This window comes from Euprymna scolopes, chromosome 5 (assembly GCF_053919585.1).
Source record: "Euprymna scolopes isolate OS-2025 chromosome 5, ASM5391958v1, whole genome shotgun sequence".
Lineage (NCBI taxonomy): Eukaryota > Metazoa > Mollusca > Cephalopoda > Sepiida > Sepiolidae > Euprymna > Euprymna scolopes.
The window spans coordinates 19857422-19882363 of record NC_136486.1 but is presented as its reverse complement, the minus strand read 5'-3'; the positions used below and the strand labels follow the sequence as shown (position 1 = coordinate 19882363).

At 32.8% G+C, this 24942-nt stretch overlaps 1 protein-coding gene across 1 annotated transcript in view; it reads left to right on the top strand.

Annotated features, from left to right (window-relative positions):
* Nucleotides 1–24942, top strand: part of LOC145276556 (uncharacterized) — a 402732-nt gene that overhangs the window by 204090 nt on the left and 173700 nt on the right. The window lies entirely within an intron of this gene.

Below are 24942 nucleotides of genomic sequence, written 5' to 3'. Positions count from 1 at the left end.
AGGATCACCAAATGTTCCACTCTCTCATATTTTTATTATCATCGAAATCTGTGAAATCGCCATTTTTTTTAATCAAATCGATTGATTGCTTGCTCTAGTCGGGGACCCACTACAGTGCACCGAGAGAAAGCTACACATGCCTTTCCGCACTGACCTAGTTCACACTGCACTGTAGTGCACATTGCACTATAGAGGGTCTACTGTTACTTTTATAAAATTACTTTTTATATAATAACGCTTAAAATACAAAAGTCAAGTATCATGGTTCAAGTGTGCACTAAACAGAAACATTCATATTTGATGCGCCACAGTCTTATCAAAGAACCTACAGTTAATTTTATGTGCTGGACCTTTCTACTTGTGCAGTGATAAATTTTCTCAAATGCACTTGTGATGTAAGGCTGTATAAGGTTGTTAACTTTGGTAACAATCGGATTCTTCCTTCTTTGATCAAATTTTTTTCAATCGTTGATTTTCGATACTTATCAGAGACATTTCGATACAAAACATATCTAAGAACACTGCCAGACACATAAAGTACATTTGTGTGAAATTTCAAAATAGTCAGTCTAGCCGTTTCGGAGTCCATAGATAACAAACTCACACACACAGATAAAGTGCCATTTATATGTATACTAGCAGGCAGCCCGGCATTGCCCGGTTATAAAATACGCTTCAATATGATATTTTGATTAATCCAGATTTCGTATTTTATTATATTATAATGGACCACATATATAAAATTGATTTAAAGAGTTATAAAGAAATAACTCGTACGCCACTACCGAGAATCGAAACCAAAACGTGTGGCTTACGATTTACTTTTTCCTTTGACGTTAATGCATGATCTATGAAGACATGTTTGCTGCAAGGCAAACAATTAAAACATGAATCAATAGCTATTACGTTACGTATGCATATTCGTAATGCCGTGGTTTGACCGTCACCTGGCAAATTCCATTTTTTAAAATATTTCCACACTTTTGCACCGATTTTCCCCAGCTAAAACCCAAATATAAAGTTTCGCATAGGTTCGAATACCCTATAGATGAAGTTTCATGTCTGTAGACCAAAAACTGACAGAGGAGTTTGGTAGGCATAATTTTTAAAACAAATATATATATATATATATATATATATATATATATATATATATATACGCATGCATAAACATATATAGAAAGAGGTTTGTGTTTACTATAATCTTTTCACGCAAATATTACGCAAGTATAAATCATGTAGAATATCTGCATGAATATAATTAAACATAATTAACTAAAGTTGATCATTTTATAATAAAACCAAATGTTGATAGGGAATTAATTAAAATGAATGTTTAAAAGAATATGCAAATTAGCTAAATCTTTTGAGAGTGAATACAATTCGACGACCCATATATAACAAAGTTGTATTTTCTTTTTAAATAAATAGAAAAAAGGGGGTTTAATATGAATATCAATACACACGCACACACACACACACAAAATTGTAAGAGTATAAATTTCAGTAGATAAAATAGATATTATTTTTGTCATGAAGTTTACTTCGTTTTTTTCAAATCTCGTTAAGATATCCACTATTACTACTACTACTACTACTACTACTACTACTACGACAAAAACAACTACTATAAATCGAACTTAAATATTAAGAGAAACCTTCGAGTGTAGAAGCCAACCACAGAACAAAGTGATATAGACAAACCATTTAGTGGGAACCTGATAGATTACCACAGGCCAGTGGATATAGAATAACGCAACAGAAACATACAAAAACAATTATACGCAACACAGGGAATTGAAACTGCTATGGCAGATATTAAAATAAAACACATATTATGACACCCCAAAGCAAAAAATGTAGTAGTTTCTGCGTATGTTGGTATCATAGAAAAGAATCGTGAAGTATCTAGGAAGATGGAAAGGCCAAAGAGGGAAAGTACAATCCAGACGTTCACTTGAAAGTGTTGGAATCCCGATGAGGATTGTTGCCACTCAGATTCCAAAGACTAGCAGGAAATCCATGGTAAACGGTGATGAAAAGCTGAGTTGGCTTGTTGTCACTTAAATTCCAGTGAAAACAGTTTTCTTTTTCGGTGAGTAATTTTCTGTAATAATTCGTGAATAAGCAATAAGAAGAAAAAAATAATAATAATCACACTCTATAACACCTCCTCCGCCACACAAAAAAGCGCTCTAACATCAATATCAGTTGGCGTTGAAGAAAATGATTGTGAAAAAAAAAAAAAAAAAAAAAAAAAGAACGAATTTGTTCTTAAGATCCGTCCATTCAATTTGTGCGTTTATCACGATAGATATTTTATTTTACATTTAAGCATAACAAATTAACGCATTGATGGGACCTTTTTACAAGATGCATGGACGAATCTAGAAATGTTATTTTAAACTTAAACGTAACAAACCTTATGCTTGGAAACATTTAAAACTAGCAGATGTACACGGCATTGATCGGTATTAAGCGTAACCTAAAATTCTTTAAAAAATGAAGTAAAAAAAAAACTGAAAAAAAGAAACTAAACATGTGCATGCTAGTATTATGTTTTTCTTTCTAAACAGTTCACTTCTTGTAAGTAAAAAAAGAATACTGGAGCTGAAATCAAAACGAAAACCTAAAGACAGTGAGTCAGGTACGATAATCATTAACCCAACTTTTCACGACCTTTAAATAGTGTTTTCAAACCTACTTATTCTTAACATAAGGAAACTGTCATGTGAACGATTCACGCATGCGCAGTTGTGAAAAAGCTGACAAACGGAAAACATCCCATGACCCCCACCAGTACCATTTTTTTTTCAATTTTGACCTCTTAGCAACCCATTTTATCGGATGAATACAAATTAAAAAGTTATTATAATCCATTCGTTGATATTTGTCGACTGAAACGTAGACCACTCTTCAGTTTGCGTGGTTTTAATAAAGAAACAAAGAAATATTTTGCTTGCAACTGCCATCCGCCATTAACGCTTTGTTGCCATTCGAATGAGAAGATTTTTTTACAAATGTCTTTCCGAACGAATTTTCTTTTCTCCCAAATAGAAATTGCCATTATCCATCGATGTCACGTTCCTTCGTTTTCCTCTTAGGTTTAATTTTGGTTATTCCGTATTAAGGTACATCAGGTATATCAACCCATTTGAGGTTATTCCATCTCGAAGCTTAATGGTATTAGCATGTTTGTTGAAAATAAGAGATTGAATAGTATTTGAAATTGATCCCATAATCTGTTTAATAAAATCAATTAGTAATAAAATCATTCGAAAAATCTATTTCATCATCATTTTTTTTCTCTTTCCTTTTCATTCCTTACTTATGTCGAATTCCGATTTCTTTAAGTTCGTTTGCTTATTTTATAGTCGTATTGATATATTTTGTCATGGAGATCGCCACAGACAAGGCATGAAGCTACCTGATGTAAGTAGCTTAAAAGAATACTACTCTAAGGTTAAAAAAGCCAACGATACTTGCTAAATGTATAGATTTCGACTCAAAAAACAGCAATTCTTTTTTGGGCTATTTAATGCCGGAACACAAAGAAAATTTTGAAAGATGCATCGTTAGCAGTGTCAGAAATTTTGTGAAAATAGTGAATAATTCCACCCCATCTTTCCAAGCTTATAACTCCTCGAAAAATGTAATTCAAGCCCTATTTTTTTTTCAATTAAAGGAGCAAGGACCAAAGTTTTATTAAAAAAAAACAATGTGTTTTTTTTTAAGGGTTTTAAACTTCGGACTTTACAGGTAAACTTCTAAAAAAAGCGATTTTTTTTGTTTTAAATTTGAATATATTATTTATTGACCTTTTCTCTTCAATTTGTGATATATAAAACTCCACGACATAAATTAATTATTTACTTTTTAATAGACATTTCAAAATGAGAGGCGTGAATTATTTGACACCCTGTCTTTCCAAGCTTATAACTCCTCGAAAAATGTAATTCAAGCCCTAATTTTTTTTCAATTAAAGGAGCAAGGACCAAGGTTTCATTAAAAAAAAAGACAAAAAAAAACAATGTGTTCTTATAAAATAAGGTTTTAAACTTCGGACTTTACAGGTAAATTTCTAAAAAAGGGATTTTTTTTTTGTTTTAAATTTGAATATATTATTTATTGACCTTTTCTCTTCAATTTGTGATATATAAAACTCCACGACATAAATTAATTATTTACTTTTTAAGAGAAAGTTGAAAATGGGTGACACTTGGGGGGGGGGGCGTGAATTAAAAAAAAAACGTTTGTCTAAAATATTATATTCGGTTTATTGGAAAGAACATAAAATTTCACATTGACCCTGAAAATATCGTAAAAATAGAATCAATAGAAAAATTTTGATAGATTTTTAAAGTTTAAAAATTGAAAAGTTTAAAAATTGAAAAAAGTTCGGAAAATTCATTACTGTTTAAAAAAAAAAAAATATTACTTTTAAAACAACTGTAATAGTTTATTTTGGAAGTATAATCCATAAAGAAAATAAATAACCCACTTTTAACAGAGAAATTACGAGATTTTTATATTGTATTCGCAGTTTCGTGTTAGGGGTGTCAAAAATTCCTACAAAAATTCTGATACTGCTAATGCATTGTATTTCTTACTAAACAGTCTCTTCTTATAAAAGACAAATGCCACTCGAGGACAAGTATTAATGAGGTAGATTGTTAGTTGAATGATGAAGAATATCTTAGGAGGATTTAAAATAATGAAAAGAACAAAATTATGAAAACAATTTACGACAATTATTTGTTTACATTACATTTGAAGAAAACCAAGTTGTAATATGAAGAAAAGCATTGACAAGTTTCTATTTTTACTAATGATGGGACGATTCCAATATGTTTCCCGATTCCGATACACTTGTCGATTCCGATTCTTTTCAAACCGTCTGAATATTTAATTACAGAGTTTTAAAAAAAATATTTTTATTTTCGGATTTCTGTAAATATAAAAAAAAAAAAAATGTAATATGTGCGTATATTTTCGCAAACCTAAAAATACACTTTTGGGGTTAGGGTTAGGGTGATCTATAGATTTAGTTCTGCTCATATTTTAAAATTAATAAAAATTCATCACTTATCATTAGTGCCAGTAATGGAAAACTATTAAAAAAAACAATTAAAGGACTTATGTTTTGGCATCGGAAAATAGGCACCAATTTTTACGATTGCACAAAAAATTCCCATTCTTCTTTTTTTTTTTTTTACATAGGAATCACCACTTATCAAGGTCCGAAGGCCACTCGAGGATAAGAGTCAATGGGTATACATTAGTCGATGGGATTATAGCGGCATAATCGCATTGACACACCGGTTCTCGTCAGATCACCGAAGTTAAGGAACGTTGAGCCTGGTTAGTACCAGATGGGTGACCATTTCGGAATTCTAGGCACTGTATGTGCTCTCCGCTTATCTCGGCATTTGTTTCTAGTCGTCCTGTACTTCACTTGCCACTGGTATTTAACAATGTCGTCCCAGGAGAGGTGTGTTTGGAGATTGCGTACCTCCTGCCACAAAAAATTCACGTGCAAGCAACCCTTCGTGTATATCCATAGTCTGTCCAAGACAGAAGGAGGCTGCTATAGCGTAGTAAACATAATTAGTGGAAATTTTGTAAATTGGATTACTTAGGGGGACGGTTCATCAAGAACTTGTTTACGTTGGACTTGAAGACGACTATATTGTAGTCAGCTGGGAAGCAGGCAAACGGAAGAGAGTTCCACAGACGTGCAGTTCTAAGAAAGAAGCTTTGTTCATGGAATCTACATTTAGGTTTAGGCACAGATAAAGAGTGTGGGAAATTATTGATAGTAGTTTTGGTTAGATGGGTGTTTTTCGTGAAAGTTTGGCGAGGAGGGACCATAGATTGAAGCTCAGACGAGCACTTGCCATGAGAATAACGATAAAGCAGAGACAGGTTCGCAACGTCTCTTCTGTGGGAAAGAGGTTGCAGGGAAGAGCAAAGGGCACGCCCCACTAAGCTATGAAGTCTATTTTGTACTCTGCCAAGGCAGGATAAGCTGCTTCTAGCAGCTTATCCTGCTCAGATGTGGCAACAGTACTCCACCACTGGCCGTACATGGCTTTTATATAGGTCTGATTCCTATTAATCATCACGACAAGAGTAGAATATGGACATTGCGTTTGCTTTCGACAACCTCGTAATTCTCGCTTCCCTTGTTTAGTCCTCATATGCTACGACAGATGTTTCTGACAAAAGGGGAAGACATGTTTTTTTCTGTATCTATCCAATTTTTAACTTCATAGCAATATTTTAAAACTTAAGCTTCATGCCTTATCTGGAGCGATTTCGTTAAAAACAATATAATCTACGTAAGAAAGATCTATTTTTTAAATCTATACATAAAATCGGCGCTACTATAAAGACGAAATTTCGAAAATTGTAAAACTAAATTTCGCATGAAAACAATGGTATCGATGTGTTCCTCGTATTTTAAAGATGATCATATCCAAAAAATACGAAAATCGATAAGGTAGAAAATTATTTATTAAAGAAAATAAAAATGGAATTTGATGAAAACGATCGTAAGACACAAGGGAGTTCAAAATGAAGGTAATTTTCCGTTTCGATTTAAACAAGATGGCAGGAATTTTTCACATGCTACCACGATTAAATTTTTTTTCTTTTTTTTTATAATTCAGTAATATTCAGGTAATTCCGACTGCATAATTTGGAAGCTACCATTGTAATTAATTATTAGAATTGACAAAATAAGAAAAGAAAATCAGTTGACACCATTGTTTTTTTTTTTCATCTGAAAACTCCATTTATCGACTGCAAAATCTCGTCCCAATAGTGTAGAAGCGCCGGAAAAATCACACATTTTTTTCTGACAATATTATTCAGTAAATGTGCAAAAAAAGATTAATCTAAACATAATCTAAACAAAACTAACTATTAAACCAATCACACACACAGTTTTCTTTTTGAATGTTCATCCATCTTATTTGCGTTTTGAGGTTATTTAATACCGAAGCACAATGGACATTTTGAACGATACATTATATTATTTTTTACTAAAGGTCACCGTTTATAAAGACCAGAAGCCATGCGAGGATGTATTAATGAGGGTTGATAGATTGTTAGTTGAATCATGAAAAATATTATGAGACGATTGAAAATGATGAATGGGCAAAATTATGATGACGATTTAGGTCAATTATTTATTGATATTGGATCTGTAAGACAACCAGGTTGTAATTTAAGAGAAAGCATTTACGATTAGTTGAATACAAATTGCTATTTTTACTAGTGGTGAGATGATTCCAATATTTTTCCCGATTTGGATGCAATTACTCTGTTGTAAATTCCCGATTTCGATTATTTCAAAACATCTAAATATTTAATGGTAGAGTTATTGTTTTACTTTCGGATTGTTGTTCTAAAACTCTCATTTAATATGTGCATATATTTTTCGCAAACGTTAAAATACACTTGTGAGAGGGGGAGGGAGGAGTAATCTGTAGATTTTAGTTTCACTGGTTGTTTAGAATGAATAGATTTTTCTCATTTTATCATTGGTAACAGTAATGAAAAAGTAAGTTAGAAAAAAACAACAATAAAAACCAAACAACAACAACAACAGCAACAACAACAATGAAAAGAATCGGTTTTGGCATCAGAAAATGGGTACAAATTGTTCTAATTCCGATACTTATTTACATATCTAAAAAAAATTCCGCTTATAATTAATCGCCTCAACACTAATGAAAAAATCATGTATTTTTGGTGACGGTATTATTCAGTAAATGGACGCAATAAATCTGATTGAATTTACACTAAACGTAACCGATTTCATAACCCGTCAAACTAACCAATCAGATATTCTCTCTTTTCTTTGGATGTTAACAAATATCTCTTCATCTCATCTGACACGTTTGATTAACCCTTATTTTCCCCACGTAGTTCGCCTTCGCTTTATTATATTTGTTTGTATTTTTAAAATATTTCTTTTGATTTGTATTTCTTGCCAATCGTCAAACTCCCGGTTAACTGCTCGTCAGTTCCACTTCAACTCCATTGGAAAAAAATAATGAACGGCAAATCACACGCTTTTTTCTGCTTCGTCAGTCGGCCCAGTTAAGAAAATTGATTGGGAATAATGGAATTATTTGTCCCAGGGAGTCGCAATTCTTTGCAACATTGTCACAATAGCATCTTCTTCAGTTTTGCCAGCCATTTTCTCCTATTTTTTTCTTGCATCTTGTTTTTTGAAACCTCAATTACATTTTCATTTCGTAGTTTTCTTTCATTTATGTTTTCTTATATTTTTGAAATATTCACCTAACGCCGTTCACCCTAATTTTATTTTTCCATTTTTTTCTTAACTTCTTCATTTATTTTTTCATTTCGTTCAGATTATTTTGTTATTCCCGATTTTAACCGTTCTTATTTTCTTTTTAATTTATTCAGACGTGTTATTTTTATCTTCCGTGGTTTCGTATTTTTTCGTTCATTCTTTATATTCTTTTTTTTATATATATATTCTGCACCCTCTCTCTCTTTTTCATTAACTTCGTTCTTTGTTTTTTTTCTTTCATATATTTCTTTTATTCTTCTTTTCGTTCAAACATTTTAAAATTGTTTTATGCATTTTTACCATTCGATTTATTCTCATTTTTTTATGTTTCAGCTTTTCATCCGTTTTCATTTAAACTTTTTACTTTCATTCTATGCCTTTTTTTCTTCTTTCATTCCTTTTGTAAATAAATAAAATAATAGAATAAATAGAATAATAATTTGGCTTTCTGTCCCCTTTCTTGTTTTAATTTACTTTTTCTGTTTTTTTTTGTAACATCCTTTATCTCTACGTTTTTTTTTACACAGGCATCACCACATAATCAAGGCCAAGAGGCCACTCGAGGATAAGGGGTAAAGAGTGTACAGTAGACAATTGGACAATATAGTAATCATTACGAATGGAAATTCGGTAAATTTGATAACTTATATGAAACGGCTCATCAAGAACTTGTTTACGTTAGACTTGAAGACAACCATATTGTAGTCAGCCGGAAAGCAGAAAAACGGAAGACAATTCCACAGGTGTGCAGTTCTAACAAAGAAGCTTTGTTCATGGAATCTACGTTTAGGTTTAGGCACAGATAAAGAGTGGGAGGGAATTATTAATAGTGTTTACAGCTAGACGAGTATTTCTTGTGAAAGTTTGGCGAGGGGGGACCAAAGACTGAAGCTCATAATTTTCGTCATTTCTTTCTTTCCGTTCTCTTCTATTTCTATCCGTCCCGCTCTCTTTTTGATTCCTTCTATTTTCTCTTTCTTTTCCTTTTTTCCCCATTTAAATCTTTTCTCCTTTCTATCCATTGACTTTTCTTTCTTTTTCCATTTCGTTTAGCTTCATTTTCTTATTTTTCCTTTCTATGTTTATATCTGTTTCTCTTTTTCTTTACCTGATTTTTCTTATTTCCCCTTTCGTTTCCCTTTTTCTAAATAATTTATTTATTATTTTGTTTACCCCCCTTTCTTTATATTTCTATATTTATTTTCTCTCGCCCCTTATTCTTTCGAAAACTATTTATATTTTTGTATTTTTCAAATATTACATTATTTTCAACCATTTTTTTTTTTTTAGAATATTATTTATTTATTTAAGCAATTTTCTTTTGGTCTTTTTTTTCTTTTTTTACATGGAGGAAACCACTTATCAAGGGCCAGAAGCTACTCAGGGATAAGGGTTATTGTGTGTACAGTAATCAATGGGATAGTATCGTAGTAATAGTTAGTATCGGAGATTTGATAAAGTGTTATTACTTAAGGGGGCGGTTCCTCAGGAATTTGTTTATGTTGGACTTGAAGACATCCAAGTTGAAATCAGGAGGGAAACAGGCAAGCGACAAAAAGCGTTCTAAAGGTGTGCAGTTCTAAGAAAGAAGCTTTGTTCATAGAATCTACGTTTTGATGTAGGCTCAGATAAAGAGTGGGGAAAATTATTGACAGTAGTTTCAGCTAGATGGGTGTTTTTCGAGAAAGATTGGCGAGGTGGGATCAGAGATTGGAGCTCAGACGAGCACTTGCCATGGAAATAACGATAAAACAAAGATAGGCTCGCAACGTCTCTTCTGTGGGAGAGAGGTTGCAGGGAAGAGAAAAGGGCATCCCCCACTAAGCCACAAAGTCTATTTTGTACTCTGTCAAGGGAGGATAGTCTGTTTTTAGCAGCTTCTTCCCAGATGTGGCAGCAGTACTCCATCCTTGGACGTACTTGGCTTTTATATTGATAGAGAATTGCATCAGTAGTGAGATATCTTCTGGAGCGGGAGAAGGATCCCACCAGTTTCCCAGCGACCTTGGCCACAGACTTGATGTACGTGTTTCATTTCAGATAAGGAGTAAATGTCAAACCCAGGTTTTATACATTTCTGTCTATTAAAGTTTAATTGTTGTTTTATTCATTTTAAAATACTTTTCCAACTTGTTCTTTTTATCCTTCGTCTTATTTTTCTTTGTTCACATTAATTTGCCTGTCATCATTTTTTTCGTTCACAAACTTTTAGTTTATTCATTTCTTACAATCTTTTCACTTCTATTTTTATATTAATATTTCTGTTATTTATTTTAGTTACGTTTTTATTTTCATCCATTTTTACGATTATTTCTTTATTTACAATGACTTACTTTCTTTTTTTTCATTATTTCTGTAATTTTCTGGATCATTTCTATTCTCATATCAATTTTTTTTACTCGGTAGTCACCTCTTATAAAGAACAAGAGTCCACTCGAGGATAAGAGTTAAGAAATGTAAGGTGGTGGTATAGTTATCATTAATGGTATTATTGATTATTTATGGTAGCTCAACAAGAACTTGTTTACATTGGATTTGAAAGCTATTATGTTAGTATAAATATTTATTTTTAAACGTCGCTTTCATTGTTATATTCATTTACGTGATTTTTACTTTTGATTTCATTTTTTTTTTCATTTTGACTTCTGTAATTCATTTTTTCATAATTTAAAAAATTCATTTTTTATTCTAATTTTATTTAGTTTTCTTCCTCTTTCTTGTTTCGGTGACAATTATTTTTTTTATAATTTTCTACTATTTTTCGCTTTACTTGCCATTTCGTTTCTTGTTTTATAGCCATTTTTTTTTATTTTGTAATTAAAAAATAATCATTTTTTTCTGTAAAACCTATTTGAATTATTCCTCCGTAATATTATTATTTATAACTGTTACGTATAATTCTCCTTCTCTTTTCTTTTTCTCCTTCTCTTTCTTTTCAAGCGTTGTTTCGTTTCTTTAATTTGTTTTACCATTATTACTTTTGTAAACTCTCCTCAGTTTCTTTTTTTTTTTTTCATTTCCCTTTTTATTCTATTTTTCTTCATCTCTTCTTTTTTTCTTTCTAGGGATTTTTCACCGATACTTTTTCCTCTTTTATTTCTCTTTAATTACTCTATTTTCTCTCCCTGTTTTTATTCTCCCACTTCCACATTCCACAATTCTCCCCCTTCTCCCCATCTCCTCCTCTTCCTTCTGCTCCTCTTGGCCCCCTCCTACTCTATCTCTTCCTTTCTATCTTTCTCAACCAACCTTCTCTTCTTTTCTCCCCCTTCCCTTTCTCTCCTCCTCCGCCTTCTCCCCAACGACTTTCTTTTCTTTTGCAACATAACCTTCATTGTTCAGTTCCCTTTTTTCTTTTTTTTCTTTACCTGCTCTACTTCCACATTCCACAATCTTCCCCTACTCTCATCCTCCCCCTCCTCCCTGTCTCTTCCTTTCTATCGTTCTGAAACCCAACCTTCTCTTATTCCAGTATTTTTTCACTCTCAGTTCTTCTCCCTTTTCTGTCCACTTCGATAACTTACTCACCCCCTTTTATAGCACATCTCTACCTACTCCCACTTTAATTCTCCTCCCACCCTTTTCCCTCCAACACTCTATTTTGATTTGCTTTCTTTATATCCAACCCGTCAAATGAACATCAAATTATATGAAGCATCCAGTGAAGAATGAACTGACTATTATGGTCTGTTAATCTGGCGCGCTAACCAATCCATTACGCCAAGCTTTTCCCTTCTGTACCGAAGCCATTTTTATTCAATAATTTTCCCCTCAAGATCGCTATCAAATGTATCCACTCTGTCTTCCATTGCATTTCATTCTATTCCCGCTCCATTCCCTTATTAACGGCTATTTCACCCTCTCATTCTTTCTCTCTCGTTAAATTTCATCCAAATTCCAGTAATTTTCCAACTAATTTTGCCTCTTTTTATTATTATTTTTATTCGTTACACTTCGTGTTCTTCTTAACGTTGTTTTTATTATCCTCCTTTTTATTATTTCCATCCCTATTTGCCCCCTCTTCCGCTTTTCCTGCTTTTATTCTGTTTCTTTTTCTTCTTCATCATCATCATTATTATTTGCTCCTTCATTTTATCTTTTTCTTCTTCTACGCCTTCTTTTTCTGTCTTTTTCTTCTTCATTCCCATTCTTCTTTGTCTTTCTTCTTCTTCTTCTTCTTCTTCTTCTTCTTCTTCTTCTTCTTCTTATTATTATTATTATTATTATTATTATTATTATTATTATTCCCCTTTCATCATTTATTTTTCTTTTACTTCTTCTCAGCTTCTCCCCATCTTCATTCTTTTTCTTTTTTCTTCCTCCCATTTCATCATTCTTCTTTGTTTTCTTCTATTATTTTTCAGGTTTATAACCCGATCTTTTTACTTATTTTTCTTTTTCGATCCTTTCCTTCTTCTTCTTCTTCTTCTTCTTCTTCTTCTTCTTCTTCTTCTTCTTCTTCTAAATACTCTTCTTTCTGCATCTCTTTTTTTCTTCCTCTTTCTCTTCTTCGTGTTCTACTTTACCCAGTCCTTTCTCTTTCGCCACCTTTTTCTCCTTCTTTTCACCTTCTCCTTCTTTTCCTAATCCTTCTACTACACCTCTTTTCTCTTTCATCTTTTATTTTCTCGACTTCTTCTTTTCACCTTCCTCCTACCCATTCATTCCCTTTCCCCTTCCTCTCCTTCTAACCCTTTCCCTCTTTCATCATCTCCTTATCTTTCTCGTTCCTTTTTTCCATTTCTCGTTGTCATCAAACACTTTTCTTTTCGATTTCTCAACATTCTTACCATCACCATCATTTGCCTCCTTCTTTTTATTCTTGTCCTACTTCTTATTTATTCTCATTATTTATCTCCGCTTTCCCCCTCCCATTCTTATTTAATAACCGCCCCTCATCTTATTCCCCCTGTTTCTTTACTCTCCTTCTGTAATTCTCTTATTCCTCTCCCCTTTCCCCACCGCCGATAAAACAAGATATTTCACAGATGCACACAACAAGCCCGCCAATTACCTTATCTGATCATTATATTCCATTTATAGTTTGTCCCTATTGTTAGTCCCGGCTATTCACATCCGGGCACATTTCACCACTCTTTCTGCTTCATGGATTTCTGGTTATTTGCTGAGCAAGCATTATTGAAAAGACGCTGATTTTGCGGACCTTCTGCCTAGAACAAGTGTTACATTCGATGGCTCATAATAACCGATTGAACGTGAAAATGGTGGTGGTGGTGGTGAGGGAAGCAGGAAAATCAACGCTCGTAGCTTTTTCAAATCGAAAGTCAAATTTGAAATTCAAGAAGCGTCGAATGCGTTTCGCTTTTAAATTACCAGCCTGAAGAATACAGAAGCGCATATAAAACATTTGCATTGTTTATTTTCGGAGAGAAAACGAGCGTTTTAGCGTACAAAGTGGTACGTCTAATTATTATTGAAAATGGTTATGGTATCGCTAAGCCGAGTTCATGTCCGGATGAATTTAGGCGACCATAAAAATGTGAAAAGCATGGACTCAAAATTCCGTTCTATTTAGAGTAAACTTGTAATACCAGATCAGGGTGTCTGAAGATGTCAGTTTCCTGACAAAAAATGAACCAAAAATTGATGTTATTTTTCCTTTACCTTAGCAAAACTCAATCATGTTCTGCAAAGCCAAAACTAAAAACAAATCTATATACAAAACAACTAAGGAACAATAATTTCCCCCATTCTGTATCTGTGCCTAAACCTAGATTCCATGGACAAAGCTTCTTTCTTAGAACTGCACGCCTGTGGAATTGTCTTCCGTTTTCCTGCTTTCCAGTTTACGACAATGTGGTTGTCTAACGTAAACAAGTTTTTGATGAGCCGTTCCATATAAGTTAACAAATTTACCGAATTTCCATTACTAACGATTACTTTATTGTCCAATTGTCTACTGTGCACTCTTTAACCCTTATCCTCGAGTGACCTCTTGGCTTTGATAAGTGGTGATGCCTTTGGAAAAAAAGGAATAAATATTTAAAGATATAAAAAATTTGAAGCATTAAAAACTTTTACCAGGATGTCTGAAGATATCAGTTTCCTGACAAAAATAAATGAATAAATAAATAAAAATGTAGCAAAAATTGATATTATTTGTTGCAATATTTTTGCTGTTTTGTCTAGGGCATGATTCCTCAATATTGGAAGGTTATATTTATAAACACCGCCACTCAGACTTGACCAATCAAATGAAGCCACGCTCTGCTCGCAACTAATCAGAAACTAGAATCACTCAATAAAACATGTTAGATATTTTATAATTCCCACACATGATTTTTCGTGTTCAACACAAGAAAGAACTTGCTCTCCGTCTGCAGACTTTTACAATTCAACATTTTTACAGATCGACTACGCAACAGAAGACACCCTTCTTCGTCTTCATGTTGACTTTTACAATTATTGACGACTGCCATTTTGTTTCTAGCAAGATTTTTTTTCTTCTAAACCAAAAAATGGCTTTCAATTCAAAATTGTTTTTCCTTTTCCTCTATAAAACTCAATCATGATCTACAAAGCAAAAATTAAAAAGAAATCCATGTACAAAACAACTAAACCAAACAGCATGAATAAATATGTAAAGATATGCATAAAAAAATTACCAAATGACCGGTTTCGGCATTAAATAATCCGAAAATGTTTATATGTCTTGTGGTTTAATGCTGAAAGAAGAACGCGAAGTGAAATGAAATATATATTAACAGAAAATACAGAAACGTATATTGTTTGAGTGCGATTCCGCTCAACTGGAAGGACAAAGTAAGGTTACGACCAACTCCCACTGAGTCTAAGTTCCAGACTGCTCGATAGCAAAACTGGTTACTGAAAGTGACGTCAGAAATAGTGCATTGCCAGGATCTGCATGGGTGCCACCTCAACAATATGCCAAAAAACAAAACAACTATAAAACAAAATAGACCAGACAAGCAGCAAAATCCCACCCCTACACAATAGAGATCCCTAGATGTTAGAAAGCCTTCTACTCCAATAGTTTTTTCCCCAGAACTGCTAGACTTTGGAACTCCGTTCCAGGATTCTGCTTTCTCAATTGTCCTGAGATTCAGAAGTTCAAGTGTAATGTGAACAGGCATCTCGCTGCTCATCTCTCTACGTAGTATCCCTGGAACGTATGTCCCCGATAGTAGCCACCTACATCAAAGTGGCACTGTGCCTTGTTTGGGGTGATAAATGGAATTTAAAAAAATAGGAGGGTCTATCGTATTTCCCTTTCATTTATTGTAATCTTCCTTAACCTGATTGAGAGGATAATGTAATAAAGTTCTTGCGTAAATTTCATCCCTATCTCCTTATCTTTCTTAAGCATATATATATATATATATATATATATATATATATATATATATATATATATATATATATATATATATATGGTAAAACTGGTATACTGTCTCCCTCCACCTAATTATCTCCTACCTCAACCACACTCTTCCCCCCTTTTTTTCTTCTTTTTTCTTTCGGATTCCTTCTAAAACACTTCTTCCTAATACTAAAAACCACTTCAGTAAGGTATGACGAGGCTGTTAGATCGTAAACATGGTCCAACATCTGAAACATATGTAACCAAACAGATAAAACGGTAATAAAAAATAAAACACACACACACACACACACACACACACACACACACACATATATATATATATATATATATATATATATATATATAGAACAAGTAGTTAATAAAACCTGTTAAAAACACTTTGAAAAAGAGTTAAAACATATTTAATTTTAAAAAGGAAACACTAAATAAGTGGATAGTCCTTAATCCGCGGAATTTCGAAGAAATACTTTCCTTCTCATTGAACGGTAGGATTTAGCAAAATGCTGGTTAGGATTTTGCTTGTAAAAGTATTTAATGAATCTACAAGTAAGTCATAGATCTTACTTGATAACAATAAGTGAAGCAGAGGGAATAGGGTGAATAAAAAGTGATTTCACGTGAATGGATATATATATATATATATATATATATATGTATATGTGTGTGTGTGTGTGTGTGTGTGTACCTATATCTGTGGATATTTATGAAGAAAAGAATAAACTGCCAACAGGATGTTGACCCGTCGTCTCTTTTATATAAAGTGTGTAAAAATGTCTCTGCACACCGACTCCACGCATCCTTCCAGTCAGAAAAAGAAAATTAATCAAAAATGAATCTAGCTAATGGGAAACTTGCGCATCCAAAATAAGATGTGGACAGCCAACGTGTTTTCGAGCCAACCGGTAGATATACAAACCGCGCGTTTTGTGAATCAAGAGAAAAACCAAATAGACATCCAAGAAAGCACGAGGAAGACACAGTGATCAAACGAGAAGTCAATCCGCCTTCGAAACTAAGAGCCGACAATCACTTTTCTGCTGATAACTGCTTCCGTACCCCTAAAAACACAATTACAAACATTTTTCCTTCCGTTCCCCCTTTTCTTCCCTGTCAAACGTCAAACGTATTACTTTCTGTAATTTGGATTCTTCGGACTACTATTCTCACTTTGAGTGTCATTTTCACAACGTTTCTCTCGATGTAACCTCTGACCTTCTTCAGGTGTATCTTGTCGAACTCGAGAATGTTTCTATTGAACTCTGCAATGATCCGTGGGGCAGTGGTTAGCATGCTTGGAAAAAGCAGTTGTAAAAGTGATATTATCCTGAAGATTGAAGGTTCAATTCTCAGTGTGGACGATCGAGACAAATAATCGCGAATTACTTAGAACTTTTATCCAGTCATGTCTGACGGAACAAGAGCATGCTTCCCCTGTAAAGTAAATAAAGGGTTCCGTTCGAAATTCTTCTAGATTCTCGTATTCTATAGAAATGTTCACGAATTCGACAAGATGTTGTGAAAAAGACACTCCAGATGAGAACAGTAATCCGAAGAATCCAAATAATATGAATACCCAATCCTCATCTCAAAAACGTCAGAAACGTAATATTATTTTCTATAAAAACTATTACAACGTTTCCAGCCTTGCCCAACTTTTGATAACGTTGTTTTTGTCCTAAACTGTATTTATTGCCTTGAAGTGGAGTCTTAATTCACTTTACAAAAAATGAAGAAATAACTTAAATTCAACGTTTTAATCACGGCCATGTTTTATGCTTGCCCCAAAATGTTTTTATTTTGATGTGTTATTACGCATAAAAGCGAACTTTTGACGCAAACCATTAAAATTAAACATTCGCATGCAGGCTGATATTTTATTATGTATAAAGGTTATTTCAAACTTTAAATTACCTTTGTCTGTCTTGTTTCATATGGAATCAACTAACACAAAATCCAGTTAAATCACGTTTTATTACCATTAACAATATTATTTACCCTTCTATATATATATATATATATATATATATATATATATATATATATATATATATATATATATATATATATATGTATGCATGTATGTATATATTTACATATATTTATATAATATATCTATTTATATATATAAATTTATATATATATATATATTTATTATTTATATATATTGATTTATTTATTATTTATGTATATATTACGTTTGACACACGGCTCCCGTCAGATCACTGAAGTTAAGCAACGATGAGCCCGGTCAGTACCAGATGGGTGACCATGTTGGGACTTCCAGGTGCTGTATGTGCTCTCCGCTTACCTCGGTATTGTTTCCAGTCGTCCTGGACTTTTCCTCACCACTGGACCCAAGCAGTGCCGATTCAGGAGAGGTGTGGTTGGGGATTGCACAACCCTTACCACATAATTACACGTGCAGCTGTCCCTGCAGAGGGCATCCTTTGTCTTTCGAGACTGAACGTAGGAATCGATGTATATATTTATCATTATATATGTATTTATTTATTTATATATTATATATACATTAAAGTTTACGACTTAGATATAGCTTAGAGAAAATTAGATTTCATTTGCACATAAATCGTCGACAAGAGAATTTGACAATTTCTTCCCGTTTTAGTTTATTTAACTTTATATTATACTTTAAACACTTTTAATAACCCCAAGAAAAATATTAATTAACTATAGAAATAATTTTTAGACAAAAAGTACATAAAAACTGCTTTTCAGTTACTTCATTCCAATATTTTGACTGCACGAATATCGAGTTATTTCAAAGACTTTTCAAAGGATTTTGCCACATTGAAAATATTGGACTACTATATGTGTATGTCTTAGATATTCAAAGATTTTATCTTCTAGCATGAAATATGTTTTAAAACCCCCGCAATTCTTTCTGAAATATACCAGTACCCATTGCTTCGGATTTTACAACTGTTCTTGTATCCTCGTTTATTCACCATGGACTTTCATTTTTTACACCTTCATTTCAAATTTGATCTTCAATTCATGTACTAAAAAGCAAAATTTATAATTACTCATATCTATTTTGCTCATATCTTGACCTCCGATGAGATGAGTCATTCATTGAAAATTCATGGATTAAGGAAAAAACTTTAAAAATTATTTGTACTCCTTTGTCAAACACTAAATTTTGTTACAATTCTACATACCTATATATATATATATATATATATATATATATATATACATATATATACATATATATACATATATATATACATATATACATATATATATGCATATATATATACATACATATATATACATATATATATGTATGCATATACACACACACACACACACACACACACATATATATATATGCGTTTTATTTTTTATTACCGTATCTTTCTGTTAAGTTACATTATTGTTTCAGCTACTCGGCCGTTTTTTGGCCGTCTGTAGCTTCCTCAGACTTATACAGAAATGTTCGTTGTTATATATATATATATACATATACCTATATATAGATATACATATATATATATATATACATATATATATATATATACATACCTTTATTTATATATATACTATTTTATTCATACCAATATAGATATTTATATATTTATATCAATAACATCATTACTCTTATTAGTAATAGTAGTAGTATCAGAATTTCGTCACTTAATCTAATTTCCAGGACAACACCGAGACATGCGTAGACTAGTTATTTTAATATATTAGCTTTTAATTACAATTTTAAATACTTTTATTTTATTTCCAAACTTTATTTCTGTAGGATTTTCCAAAGTTTGTAGTACTCAAGTGCTGAAGTACATAAAATCTCGATCGTAGATAATATGCATTTAATGTACATATCATGCTATTGGTTCGTAAAATAACGGGGATTATGATGGAGTAGGGACCGAAAAGAAATTTACGTTCAGAATTTCTACTTTTAGATACATAAAAGGAACTTAGTCTATGTGTGTGAGTTCGTTCCCCATAGACTCCGAAATAGCGGGCCGATTTTATGAAATTTCACACAAATATACTTTATGCGTCTGGAAGTGCTCTTAGATAGGTTTTGTATCGAAATAGCTTTGATAGCTATTGAAAATCGTTAATCGATAATCGAAAAAAAAAAACGATTAAAAAAGGAACAGTCTGGTTTTGAACAAAGTTAATACAGCCTAACATCACACATGAATTTGAGAAGTTTTATCACCGCACAAGCAGAAGATCCCGGCGTATAAAATCAACACTAGGTTCTTTTATAATACAGGGGCGCGTCCGAAATCAATGTTTCTGTTTAGAACGCAATTAAACCATGCTACTAAACTTTTGCATAATAAACTTTTATTCGAGCCATAATATAACAACGTATTTATAAAACCAACAGTAGGTTCTTGGATAAGACCAGGGACGCGTTCGCAGCCAATCAATCGATTTAACTGAAAAAAAAAAAAGGTAATTTCACCGATTTCGATCACAATAAAAGTATGTTGTTAAGCATTCGTTGATCCTCATCCAATTCCACGCAATGTCGGGGTTCCCTGTTAATAAACCATACAATTCTAACAACATTTTCGTATTGCTCATTTTTTACGCGGCTCTTATTTTTTTGTCTCTTTCTCTTCCTTGGTGTTTGCCCTGAAGAAATCAAACACAAAGCTATTAGAAAGGGAAATTTTTACGGTCCATTCACCATTCGACGGCGCATATTCTTTTCTATATAAAATCACACTGTGTCAAATATGAATAACGTTGATTTGAGCTGGCTAAATCTGTTTGCCTTTTAACCACCTCCTGAGTTGAAGAGCTTGAACGCAACGGAAACATTAGCGAATAACCCTGATTATATGAAAAGCCATCTGTTCTATTCAGACAACGACATCATATAGGGATAGGGGTCAATTTTTTAAAGTTTAAACGATGATACTAAAACAGTTGGAAACATTTTATTATTTATTTTGAATATAATGTAAGGACCCGGGGCGTAACGGATAAGGTATTTAGTAAAATTCAGTTGTAAATGACACTCTTTTAGAGGTCGAAGCTTTAATCCTCCGTGCGGGGGATACTAAGAATAGACTTGGGAATTATTTACGACTTTTATCTGGTCATGATGTGACGGAAAAAAAATGTTACCCTCGTGGATTAAAATAAAGTGTTTCGCTCAAAATTCCATGCGGATTTCCTAGTTTGACAAGATACACTTGAAGAAGGTAGGAGGTTACATCGGCCGAAATGTTGTGAAAATAACGCTCATGATGAGAACAGTAGTCCGGATAATCCGAATAATACGAAAAATGCATTATATTTTAACTAGCAGGGAGAACCGACGTGGCCGGGATTGAATTAGGAGGCATGCTCCATATTTCCAATACGGTTATTGTCATCGAAATCGGTTAAATTGATCATTTTTCAATAAAATCAATTGATTACTAATTCAAGTCAAGGACCCACCATGATTCATCCAGAGGAGGCTTCACATGCCTCTCCGCAGTGACGTAGTCCAAAATACACTGTAGTCTACATTGCACTGTAGAGAACATACAGTTGATTTTCTAAAAATATTTTTTATATAATGGCTTGAATTAAAGTTTATATTGCGAATGTCAAGTATCATGGTTTAATTGTGCTCTTAACAGAAACATGCATTTCGAATGCGCCCCGGTCTTATAAAAGAATCTACAGTGGATTTTATAGGCTGGGTTCTTAAGCTTGTGCGGTGATAAAACTTCTCCAATTCATTTGTGATGTTAGGCTGTATAAAAGTGTGAACTTTACTTCAAATCGGACTGTTCGGATTTTTTCGATTGTCTATTCTCGATACGTATCGGAGGCATTGCGATACAAAACCTATCTAAGAACACTGCAAGACACATAAAGTAAATTTGTGTGAAATAATAAAAAAATCGGCCTAGTCTTTTCCGATACAATAAGGAACACACACACACACACACACACACACACACACACACACACACACACACACACACACGCATTTTTAATTTTAATAAATGAACCCGGATAAATTTGTAGAATAATGTCTATAAACGTTCATAATTATGCTTTAACTAAAACAATACCAGTCTCAGGACGAATGAAACCAATTGCCCGTGCATATCAGTCTTGCGCTTCCTTAAAAAGATAAAAATCGAGATATGCTTATAAAGTTTATTTATTTAGAACAACTGATTTTGTATCAAAATCCGCTACATGGTTTTTATTCTAGAAAATACGTTCAAGTTAAGGCTTAAAAAGAAAATGAAAACCACGGAATTTTGTGTAATTGGTATAACTATCAGTTAAATGTAAGATAAGTTAAGATAACTGAAGAGCACTCATAACATATTAAACACGCAGGCAACAAATTAAGACAAGAAACATGAACACCAGCACAAAACTTTTGAAAATATGAACGGAAATATATAAGAACGAATAGTTGGTAAACCAATGGCAGACGAAATAAAAACTGTAGTTTTCAAAAAAAAAAAAAAAAAAAAAAAACCCTGCATGTAAAAACATTTTTATATACAAAGGTCGTAACAAAAATTCATTCATTGTGTTATAATTAAAAAAAAAAAAAATGAAGAACTACGAAAAGGGGAGTGGTACTATTAAAACGAGTGATCTTGTGCTATAAAATTTAATTTTCTACGTAGTCACCACCATTCTCAACGCACTTTTGTCAGCGATGAACGATGGCTGTGTATAGACATCCAGAGTTCGTTTTGTCATATGGGAGTCACTCCAAACGTAAAGTCTTCTGTTTTTTAACCCAAAAGTTGAAGACCTACGAAGATCAGAGCTGTAGCTGTACCATTAAAACGAACGATCTTTGGTGCTCCAGAATTCATTTTTCTACATAGCCACCGCCATTCTCAACGCACTATTGCCAGCGATTAATGATGGCTGTGCATGGGCGTCCGTAGCGCACTTTGTTATACAAGGGTCGTTCCAAAAGTAAGGCCTAATTTTTAAACAAATTAAACCATTAAAACGAGCAATCTTTGTGCTTCAGAATTTATTTTTCTACATAGTCATCACCATTCTCAATTTAGTTTTGTGCGCGATGAACGATGGCTGTGTATGGGTGTCCGGAGCCGCTTTTTCATACGAGGGTCGTTAAAAAAAAAAATGGAATAAAAAATAATAAGCATTACTTTTGGAACGCCCTTCGTATGTATTTGTTTTTATCCGACTGAACATAGTGCAGACATACACCACGATCTACCTTCATATAAAAGCGTATATAAACGCACTGAAACATGAGTGATGCGGCTGAGAAAATAGATCACTGCGTATATACATACATCCGTGAAAGTTAGCAGAAAATTAAACCCATTATGGAAATATCGTATATTTTCCTTGAGCTTTGATTTTACTTTTCTTTACAATTTGTCAGCGTTTTACTTATTTATTCCCATTTTCTTTGTACCCTGAAACCAATTTTAAGAGGAAAATTGAATAATAATAATAATAATAATAATAATAATAATAATAATAATAATAATAATAATATAGAAAAAGCATTTTTTATTTTTATATTTACTAGATAGCAAATTGATTGTTAATTTTCGCATTCAGAAGCCAAAGAAATCAGAGAGAGGCTAAATAAAAATCTAAGATGGCTGCGAAACTCAGTCGGAAGAAGAAGATGGTAAGTTGATAATATTTCATATAATGAGATTTTGTTCTCTGGGGGCATGCTTCGTTGAATCACTGTTAAACTCAACAGTTTAGACGTCTCGCCTCCATTAAGTCATTTCAGCAAGAAGCAACGCCCCTAATTGAAGCTGCGTTTGCCGCTAATACTCGCGATTAAAGTCGGGAAATTCGATTTCATACATCGATCTGTTTTGCCCCCGCCCGTAGCCACATCCTTTGAAATAATTTCTATTTTCCAAAATCGATGAACACATCACCAAACCATAGACCCAAACATTAACAAGATTAGAGTGAACTTGATACTCAAAATATTTGTGAAAGTTTAGATTGTTTTAGCGATGTATTAACTTGAAACATGTATTTGTATGGTACGAAATGGAAAGACATAAATAACAGGAACTACTTGCATGGAATACCTCGGAAAAATACTTTTCTTGTGATATTATTCTGTGCAAGTACATAAAAGAAAATATATTGCCAGGAGAGCTTTATCCCAGACAGCAAACACCGACTCCAACTTATATCGGGATTTACACACTCCTCTATTGTCACTGCATCAAAATTAACATCGGTGTTAAACAACGTTTTTCAAAATAGAATTTACGAACACAACGCGGTTATAAATTGAATGACACTTACTATCCCAAATCATAACGCCAAAAATATTCATATCAGCTTTTTATGAGTGCAATCTCATCCCACGAATAAGCAGCAAATAGTGCAAATACTGTTGTTTTTAAATATCTCCATTATCACAAAATTATAAATGAAGAGAAATTAACAGCAGTTGATACAAGATGGTCCAAATATAATTGATTAACTTTATAAATAAATTTTATGTGAATATTTTTAATTGTTTAGTTCGTTTGCTTATCTCGTTTCATTTTTTTTTTGTCAGAAATGCATTTAATAAATTTGTATATATATATATATATATATATATATATATATATATAAATATATATATATATATATGTGTGTGTAGTATACTGAGTTCGTGTAATTCAGTAAATTTTCATATACCAATAGGTTTTAAGCCAAAAAAGGTTGATTTAAGGATTAAGCTACAAAATTATCACATTTCATAATTGAGCATTAATATACACAATGAGTCCCTTAGGAGATCAGGATACAACGGAAAAATTGAATATAACAGTAACAATAATAGTAACCACAAACCCAACTGCGTAGTCTCGTAAAACATGGCAACGAGAGCTAGAAAAAAACCCAAGACCAATAAGGAAAACGTTGAAAATGATCATAAGAATAGAAACGGAGGGGGAAATAATAACAGCAAAACAGGGAAGGATGATGGTGGTATCATTAATAAGAGAAATAGACGCAAGAGACAGGTTTGGTTCAATCCACCATTCAGCGAGCACATCAAAAATAATATACCTAAGGAATTCTATAGAATAATAGACCAAAACTTCCCCCGGATAATAAACTAAGCAAAATAATAAATAGAAACTCTGTAAAATTATCTTTCTCAACGTCCAGAAACTTAAATAACACTATAATTAGCTCCAACAATAGAAAAATCAGCAAAATAAAGAATAACAAGGAACTAGCATCAAACGAAAATATCCCAAACAGA